The sequence below is a fragment of the Copadichromis virginalis genome, unplaced genomic scaffold, assembly GCF_057382275.1.
Source record: "Copadichromis virginalis isolate Kocher_CV1m ecotype Utaka unplaced genomic scaffold, C_Virginalis_male_GT1.1 unmapped_scaffold_1, whole genome shotgun sequence".
In the NCBI taxonomy this organism is placed as follows: domain Eukaryota; kingdom Metazoa; phylum Chordata; class Actinopteri; order Cichliformes; family Cichlidae; genus Copadichromis; species Copadichromis virginalis.
The window spans coordinates 3826989-3835926 of NW_028188589.1; positions in this window are offsets into that span (position 1 = coordinate 3826989).

Genomic DNA, 8938 nt, shown 5'->3' on the forward strand with positions numbered 1-8938 from the left:
GGTTAGGGTCAGGAGGTCAAAGGTCAGAGCTCCTGTGGGTCTCTCGCACATGCAGGACTTGGCCCAGTCTGTCTTCTTCTGCCTCACTCTGCGCTCTGCTTTTCACTTCATGTCTTTTTGTTTTGTAAGGTGGCTAACACGATCACTCCTCTTCTGCCTGCAGGACTCTGTGACTGCTCTGTGCTGTGGCAGCACACTCCAGCCTGATAGTTCATTTTACAGCTTTTGGCACTGCGACGCTCTCCTCGGCTCGACAGACACAATCTCACCATGTCGGCACAATATACTGAGTGCAATCCATAACATGATTTTATCTCACTGTAACTTTGAAATCGACCAAATGTTGCGTAAATGACGTGTCACGTGACTTGAGCACATGCACACCCCCTGTCCTCACAGCAGACATTCATCTTAGCCCCCCCCCCCCCCCCCCCCCCCGTGTTTTGAGATCATTGCTGCAACAAAAAGTTGCCACACATATTTCTACATGAAACGTACTGAATCAGTTGGCACATATTTAATATATATATATATATATATATATATATATATATATATATTAAATATGTGCTATCACGGCTGGGAGAAAACCCTCAGCATTAGTAAAGAAGGACCACGGTGGCCTCTGGGTAGAAACACTGCAGAGTTCATGTGGATACGCTGCTGCATTAGGTCAGATAGAAATATCATAAAGCATCATTAAGTAAAAACGTTTATTAAGAACAAATGTTTAAATATTGTTAACGTGTTTCCCAGAAACATCTGTAGAGACAAAGAGCTTTCTGTTGTTGCTTCGAGGAAACAAGCTCTTCTTTTTAGTTTTGTCCTGGTATTTATTCCAGGACGGACTCATCCACTGAGCAGTGTTTGGGTTTCTTCGTTTTCCTCGTTCTGGATGCAAACTATTACAACTCGGGCTTTATTTCAGTGACAATGGCCTTAAGCTGCAATACAACAGGAAGTTACTCATATATAGTAATTTCCCAGACCATATTAAAAATCCATTAACAGGAAATACAAATGATGGGACAATGCCACAGCATGGACATTAGAACAGTTGGGAAAATTTACCTGGAAAAAGGTGAAAATGAGGCTTCATTGAACTGGAATTACAAAGACCAGGAATGTGAGATCCACCAGCCACAACTGAGGGTTTTTACACATCATATCCTCAAAGTAGAACTACAGTGATCAAAAGAATCGACTTTAATGTTATTCTTTCTTTATTTATGTCAGATTTAACCCCCCAAAAAGCTTTAATCTTTAACTAGTCTTTGGACGTAGCTACAGCACGGTCAGGTTGACAGTTTATGGGTAACATGTGGCCACCAGGCACTGCGACACACTTCCATGTTATATTACCTTGGCGTCCCGTAGGAATACAGGAGAATCATGTGAGGAATCTAAGAGTTGTTTCTTAATTCAATTCAGTTTTATTTACACAGCACCAAATCACAACAGCAGTCGTCTCAAGGTGCTTTATACTGTAAGGTAGCTCGTACAATAATACATACAGAGAAAAACCCAACAATCATATGACCCCCTATGAGCAGCACTTTGGCGACAGTGGGAAGGAAAAACTCCCTTTTAACAGGAAGAAACCTCCAGCAGAACCAGGCTCAGGGAGGGGCGGGGCCATCTGCTGTGATTGGTTGGGGTGAGAGAAGGAAGACAGGATAAAGACATGCTGTGGAAGAGAGACAGATGAACCGCTGAGTGTTGTCCCGTCGAGGTGGCTCTTCTATGTTGTGCATTTATGGCACCAAACCACAAATGCAAAGGAAGAAAGGGTCGAGGCACAGCACCCAGCTGCCTGACAATATTCAGGCAACGTCCAAAGCCCCACAAAGGACCTACCCACACCCCACTGGCCCCGCCCAGATCAAGGAGCTGTCACAGCAGACAAAAATGTGAAGTCCGCACATAGTCGCCATGGCACCCACCAACCCACCACACCATCCCCCATGGAGCTACCAGGAGAGGCATACTGGCCCACTGAGGATCACAGAGGAGCAGACCCAGGGGGCCTGACAGCACAGCCCCCACCCACCAGTCGTGCAGCTTATTTTATCTTGTCAGCGTGAGCCCCACCTAAAGGGGACAGAGGGATTAGTGAGTTGCATTAGTGGGGCAGGAGAGAGTGAAGCAGGGGAGCCAATGTCACTGCGATACGACTCCTCAACACCATCCAGCCTGCCCCACCACTCATAATGAGTCCTGCTGTGCTCTGTAGCAATGATGCATTTTATGTGTGTGTGCCAGGTTAGTGCTGTGGATTCAAAGGAGCACAGTTCCACTAAACAGGAGATCAGGATAAACCCCAGTAACCAACCCTGCCCCCGCCATCACATATTCTCAATCCCAACAGAGGCCAGCCCCACAATGACATGCCACACGTGATACACAGCCAACATTACTGTTATAATTACATGTTTCCTTTATTACTTTCTTTTCAACCTATTGATTTTGCACCTTAAACTTTCTTTGGTTGCTACAAGCCACAAAGTCCTTTATGGTTTGTCTCTGTTGTGTGGAGGGCTGTTTTTAAGAGCTCAAAAATGGGTGTATCAGAGTCAAACAGGCAGCACAGTGGAAAAGTGGTTGGCACTGTTTCCTGACAGCAAGAAGGTTCTGGGTTCAAATCCAACATCTAAGCTGTTTGCATGCTCTCCCCATGTCTGGGTCCTCTCTGGGTTCTCTGGCTCCCACAGTCCAAAGACGAGCAGTTAGTGGGGTTAGGTTGATTGGTGTATGTGCCCATGAGTATGAGTGTACACGGGTGTTTCTCTGTGTTAGTGACAGTCTGACAGAAGGCTGCATCCCTCAGCCTCATGTGGGCTGTGTAGCCCCTTTACCACTGCAGTGAGAGCTCAGACCTGTTTCTGGTGGGTGGTGGACTCCTCCAGGGCTTCCCCTGATTCCCCTTCTGCCACAGAAGACTGTGGCCTCAGAAACTCATATCTGCTTTTTGCAAATGAAGCGAACCTGTTGGCTTCATCAGCAGGGGCGGATCTAGAAGGGTGGCATGGGGTGGCAAGTGCCACCCTAAAATGATCCCTTGCCACCCCAAGTGCCACCCCAGTTTTGCACATGACAGTGTTGTTTATTAAAATAAGTTTAACAGTTTGAGCGTAGTTACAGTCAGCAGTGAATATAAATGCTAGAACTGGATATATTCCATAGTGTCCCCCCCTCCACATTAACAAATGGTTCAGCCCATAGCAGGACGGCTTTTTTCTTGTTTTCAGTAGCAAGCGATGCTTATGATTGTGCCAGAGCACATTTTGAACAACACCATGGGAATTTCTGATTTTACACAGGTGGGTGGATGTTACACTGTGGAAATGAAGGAAGGTGAGTGCTATTTTAAATGGTTGTAGAAAATGAAAAAACAGCAGGTGTATTGGCTGCATTTTTAGATAAATAGTTGTATCTGTTTACAAAATGTACAATTTATATTTGCATTTCAAGTTATAAACATTTACCCAACACGTCTGTGGTTTTTTTACAGTAAAAAATACTGCTAGGATTTTAGGTTCTTTGTGTGATTTCAGATCAGTAATAGTTACATTAATAGTAATAGTAATACTAATGCAGTATGTCAGTGAAAAAACAACTAAATTCAGTTGAGCTGAAAAGATACCAAACAAAGCAAGAGGAGGAAAAAATAAAATGAAACAATCTGAGGGTGAAATACAAACGTAAACTCAAAGGAGTCACAAATGTCCGGTTGTATTTCAGACCTCAGAGGGTGAATCCAACAAATCATGAAAAATGAGGTTTACATGTTTGTTCATGACGGTGCAGATTTCTGACATTTTGTGTAATTTAAGCTGCAACAATGTGACTGTTTTCTAACAAAAACAGTGAAACTTAAGTTAGACTTGTGTTTGTAAATGAAGCGCCCCATGTTGTGTAGCTTTCTGGAGTTTATACTTATTGGGCTACATATGTATTTAATATACAGGCTGTACAGTACATAACATCAAAACTCACATGTTTCATGTAACTAAAGTGTGTAATCATGTGGGTACAGACAATAATTAAGTTATAGACTATATTTATATGAAAAACGTGCATACTTACTGCATTTGAATCATTTTAACCACATGTAACCACCTGCATATGTGTTTGGGGGAAAAAGGCTTTGATTTTGCCACCCTAAGAAAATTTCTCTAGAGCCGCCCCTGACCATTTCACAGGATTTGCATTTAAAGATGCAACAAGACTAAAATGGTTAGGGTCAGGAGGTCAAAGGTCAGAGCTCCTGTGGGTCTGAGGGCGGCCTCACGCTGGAGAAGGATGAAGGAGTCTGACCTGAGCCAGTGTTTGACATGAACACATCAGCACTGCTGTCAGTGAGCCTAACGACAGCCGTTAGCATCATTTCAGTGTTTCAGTCATAAAAACACTTCCTGTCTCTGTGGTGGTTACAGTGACATCATGCAGTTTGTGCTTTGACCTCCAGAGGGCGACAAATCAGCACAGACAGAGAGCTCCATTCAAACTTTGCTGCCATCAGGAATAATTCTTCAAATATAATCATCAGTGTTTGAGCAGTTATGATATCAGGGACAATCTAGACATGTGTGACAATACTGAACATGTCACATGACACACCTCAAACATCATGTGATCCACTCTCAGTCTGCACTTTCATTCATGACTTCAACAGGTTGAAATGAGCTTTGAAGAAACATCAGTTCAGTGCTGAAACATTTAAACGCTGCAGGAAGAACAACAACAAAGTGATGACGGATGTTTGTGCTTCAAACAGGAAAACCAGCAGAAATAAATCACAGCCTGCCAGAGGTTTGGAGTTTCCGAGGTGCACCTGAACGCTGCACAGTGTTCCAATGCTCCTTATTGTCCTCAAACGTCTCTTTGGGTGTTTCCTTCCTGCTCAAAGTTTACTTTCACTTCCTGAACTTCGTGGAGTGGAGCTTGTTGTTGGTGTGTGAAGAAACTGTAAGTTTGCTTTGTTTCCTCCTTTAACAGTTTGTCTTTAGGAACTTTACTGTTTGTTCAGCTCGTGTTTGATTTCTTCACACAACAAACTGTGTGTGTTTGTATTTCCGGTCTCTCCATTAAAGTCAGTGTGTAATGTTTCCTGGCTAACATCAGCTGTGTGCAGCTTAGTTCAGCACAAATCTGCCGCTCCATAGTTCACGGTAACGGACTCACAGCTGGACCAACGAGGCCGAGTGTGTCCGCCACTCTGAGCTACGTTCGTGTTTGTGTACTTGTAGTTTGTACTTTGAGTTCACTCAGAGCCCACAGAGGACGCAGCGTACGTGATGACGTCACAGCCCTTTACCTCCTTTACTGTCACTGTGATTAATATTTACACACGAGACACCTGACAGCATGTTAATGCTAAGCTAACACTAAGCTAACACTAAGCTAACACTAAGCTAACGCTAAGCTAGCCAAGAACCCAGAGTGAGGTTAAAGCTGAGTAAACACTGACCCCAGACCAGCACCGTGATAAAGTGAGCTGCTGCTGCTGAACTTGAACAGGTAACAAAGTGATGAGCAGTCAGGCTGCAGGTTTCTACCTGTTCATGTTTCTACAGTAGAATCACTTTGAAGTGTCTTTGTGCTGTTTCATCTTTGATTTGTGTTCATAAACACTCAGAGAAACATCACGTGACCTCATCAGGATCTGTGTTGGTGTGTGGGGCTGTACCTCAGCTTTATGTTGTTACATGCTCATTTGTTCATTTTAACATCAAAGTAATGTTATGAGGAGTAATGAAGTAACGTACTCCATTACTTTTAATCAAAGTGTTCTGTGTAATATGTGTAATAATGACTGTTTTGAGTAATGACCAACACTGATCACAACAAAGAGGAAATGCCTCCAACATGCACAAACATTTGAGCCACAACATGCAGTTAATGTGCACAAATGTCTTTGATATGCTGCTCAGTGATGGTGGTGACTGTCAGAGCAGAGCTACTGAGAATCAATAAGTAATATCAATGATGGGATCAGAATCACTAAATTCTTCTCATCCCTGTCAGTATCATACATGTGCTGTATAATGTGATAAATGTAGAGGTGCTGGCTGTTCTCTCACTCTGCTGTTTAGCTGTAAAGGACGCCTCCCTGCCTTTGTCTCATTCATGACCTTTAATAGTCTCTTCTAACATGCAGAGATCTGTATGATCTGTTTCATAGAGTCTAACCAGCCTGTACAGGTAACAACAACAGTCACTGCATCACTGACACACAAACGTCATCTCTGTCAATAACAACATTCATACATGGAATAAAAACACATCAGTGGATCATTGCTGGAGCTGATGTTTGTGCTCCTGGTGCAAAGGCTCTCAGTTTCCTCCTTGAAATAACATCAGTGGTGGGTCAGCGACATGCTTTCTTTCCCTCTCAGGTTTAAATATCTGGGACTCTCCACCGTTTGGTTTTAGAGCTGAAGAAGCTTCTCAGATGAAACGTCTTCCAGAAACCTAAAGACGTCTCTTTTCTCTCCAAGCTCCTTAGATCACATGACCTGGATGACTGAACCTACAGACATATTGACCTGGTTTCATGGTCACATGACAGGTCAGAGGTCAGTTCCTCCTGTTAATGTGAACTCACTGAGTGTTTGTGGTTTACCTCTCAGACTGACTGAAGATGATGATGGAGGAAGAGGAGGACAGAGCAGAGTCTGCAGGGTCCAGCTGTCCGTCTGTGAGGAGTGACCGGTCCAAACATAGCAATCCAAACTTCAGTGGTGAACCTGGAGCAACGAGGTCAGAGAGCTGTGATGACTCCTTTACATGTTTGTGTTTCCTGGATAAATATGACCTGAAACATCCTCAGATTGTTACAAAGATTCATTAAAAAGAAAACAATGAAAGAGAAAAGATCCAAATGTTCGACTTGGTCATTTGCTGTTTGAGGACAGTGATGCTCATATCTGTGGGGAAAGTGTGACCTGAGTGGGTTCATGTTTGTCTTTAAAGAACAGAGCTGCTCTGATTCTCTTTGTGTCTGATCTGTTAAACAGTCTGAGAGGTCACACAGAGACCCAGCAGCTAAAGCCTGGATCATACTGGCTGCTGTTACTCCATCAGGACAACACTGAACCACAGTGGTGTGGATGTAGTGGATAAATCCCACCATACTGATGCTCAGAGTTAACCACAGGGAACAAAACCAGATGTTACCTTCAGATTGTGACCTTTGGAGTGGACGATGCAGATTTCAATAGAGAATAAATGTTGTTGTTTTTCAGCTGTGAAGAAAGAATCTAATTTTCTGAACTTAAGAATTTATGATGCTGGAAACAACATGGAGACTATAACACAACATTTCCACTGTGTTCATAGAATGAATGTAAAACTGTCAGACATTCATTAAATATGCAAAATGTCTACAGAAGCATCAGAGGGTCAGACGTGAAGCACTCAGTGATTTTGATCAAATGACTCATCAGTTATTGATCTGTACTACACTGATCTACCACGTTAGTAAAGCTGGTGTTCTGGTGGTGGAGGGAGACTCGGATCATGTTCTGGTTTTGGAGCAGTGATCTGCTGATGGTTCAGTTTGATGAGCTTCTTCAAAATCATCCCTGACATCACCACTGAAAGGACGTCCATGAAAACAGACTGAAAATTACTGATATGTTCACAATCTGAGAGTTTAAAACTTGACAGACTTGATTCAGATGAAGTTATTTGAGCAGAAACTCCTGGATCTTTATCCTGTGTTGATCTAATCCTTCATGGTTCCTCCACAGAGTGGAGCAGCAGAGCTCAGAGGTTCCCAGTGGTCAGTCTGCCCAGCAGCATCAAACACAGCTGGACTCCATATTTATGGTCTGTACATGTACAACAACTACTTTATTATTAATAATAATGCATTTATTTATAGGTCCCTTTCAGAACACCAAGGACTCTGTGGACTAAATGACCAAAAGAAACAAACTTTGAAATCAGACGGTGCAAATGTGATCACAGGGAAACGTTTTAAACATCGAGGCTTTAAACAAAAACCAAAGTGAAACAGTTTGTAGTCGAGATCAGTGGGAATGAAGCTGAATAACTGTTTCTTCAATAACTTTGAGCAATAAATGACAAATATGATGGAAATTAGCAGCATTAGCACTTACTAATGATGTTAGTCGACACTCGGCTGTATTGAGACGACCACATTAGGTGGTCCTCAACTGTAATGGAAACCAGTGGATCCAGTCCAGTCGTGGCGACCTGTGGCGAGTCGATCTGAGCAGCTACTAATGGAAACAGGGCCATAGATGTGTTTGTGCTTAATAACAGTGAATCACATGAGTTTTACATTATAGTTAAAATCTCATGTTGTTTGTTAAAGTGTGCAGTTCAGGGTGTGTTACTAAAACACTTTCCAAAGACCCAGCCCCCATAAAAAGCAGCCAATCAGCTTCTAAGAGTTACACACCCACACATATCTATCAGGTTAACTCTGGTCTAACACACTTGGATTTAGCTTGAAGAATGTTCCTGTACGAGGACTGAAAATGATTTAATAAGCAGCTAATGTCCAAAGAACAACTTTGACACACCTTCATAAAACCTGCAGAGCAAAGAAAAACTAGCTGAAAGTCTGGCTGCTCTTATGAAAAGTACAGAGAAATTATGGGTCGCTCAACACTTGTGCACAATATAGGAGTTTAAATAAATCTAAAGAATAACTCAAAATCCTACAATTATACTGAGAAAATCATCTACAGCTAACTATCCAAGTGGATTTGTTTAAGACAGCTCCATCTGCTGGTGGCCCTCTGCAGGTGCATGAAAGGGGCGTGTTTATAGTGAAAGTAGTAGAGAAAGTAAACCCCACGGGAAGGAGGAGGACTCTCAGCAGCTTCCAGCTCATATTCAGACATTTGACTTCTCACTGAAAGCAGCAAGTTTGAGTGTCTGTACCTTAGTTAGAAGAGATAAC